Source organism: Sapajus apella, unplaced genomic scaffold, assembly GCF_009761245.1.
Source record: "Sapajus apella isolate SASKATOON/1434 unplaced genomic scaffold, GSC_monkey_1.0 scaffold23, whole genome shotgun sequence".
Lineage (NCBI taxonomy): Eukaryota > Metazoa > Chordata > Mammalia > Primates > Cebidae > Sapajus > Sapajus apella.
The window spans coordinates 8125258-8126458 of NW_022436963.1; the positions used below are offsets into that span (position 1 = coordinate 8125258).

At 46.5% G+C, this 1201-nt stretch overlaps 1 protein-coding gene across 7 annotated transcripts in view; it reads right to left on the reverse strand.

The window, feature by feature from the left end:
• ARHGEF3 (Rho guanine nucleotide exchange factor 3) overlaps positions 1-1201 on the reverse strand; it is a 290282-nt gene that overhangs the window by 7640 nt on the left and 281441 nt on the right. The gene's annotated exons all lie outside the window — the stretch shown is intronic.

The window sequence follows — 1201 nt, forward strand, 5'->3', positions numbered from 1 at the left end:
TGCCCCATTCAACGCTAAGTGCCAGACTCCTCTCTCAGTTTGGAAGTGCTTAGCAACTGAAGTGAAAATATCCACAACTTTGCAGGTAGGTTCTAGCTCTCTGGTGGAAACATTTGGGAATGTCAATCCAGGGGTCTTAAAGGGGAGAGACCAAAAGAAGAGAGGTTCTCACTTGTAAGTGGGTGCTAAACCTTGGATTCACATGGACATAAAGATAGGAACAACAGACACTGGGGACTCTAAAAGGAAAGAGGAAGTGAGAGGGGCAAGGGCTGAAAAACTTCCTATTAAGTACTATGTTCACTGTCTAGGTGATGGGATTAATAGAAGCCCATTCTCAGCACCTGCAATATATCCTTGTAACAAACCTGCACATGCACTCCCTGAATCTAAAACAAAAATGGAAACTGAATTAAAAACTTCAGATTGGCCGGGCGCGGTGGCTCAAGCCTGTAATCCCAGCACTTTGGGAGGCCGAGGCGGGTGGATCACGAGGTCAAGAGATCGAGACCATCCTGGTCAACACGGTGAAACCCCGTCTCTACTAAAAAATACAAAAAATTAGCTGGGCATGGTGGCGTGTGCCTGTAATCCCAGCTACTCAGGAGGCTGAGGCAGGAGAATTGCCTGAACCCAGGAGGCGGAGGTTGCGGTGAGCCGAGATCGCGCCATTGCACTCCAGCCTGGGTAACAAGAGCGAAACTCCGTCTCAAAAAAAAAAAAAAACAAAAAAAAAAACAACAAAAAACTTCAGATTAGAATTTTGACTTGGGATAGTGGGAGCACATTCAATATTATTAGATCATTTTAAATTTGGGAGAAAAGAAACTCGTAGGTCTCCCATCCCCATCCCTACCACCTCCCAAACACAGAAACAAAATACAGCCAAATCTTGACTAGAGGTAATAAAATGTGTATTTAAGAAGACTGAAAAATAGGATAGGCCAAGTGTGGTGGCTCACACCTATAATAGAGGCCAAGGTGGGCAGATTGCCTGAGGTCAGGAGTTTGAGACCAGTCTGGCCAACATGGTGAAACACTGCCTCTACTAAAAATACAAAAAAATTAGCCAACCATGGTGGCGGGTGCCTGTAATCCCAGCTACTTGGGAGGCTGAGGCAGGGAAAGTGCTTGAACCAGGGAGGTGACGGTTGCAGTGAGCCAAGACTGCGCCACTGCACTCCAGCCTGGGTGACAGAGC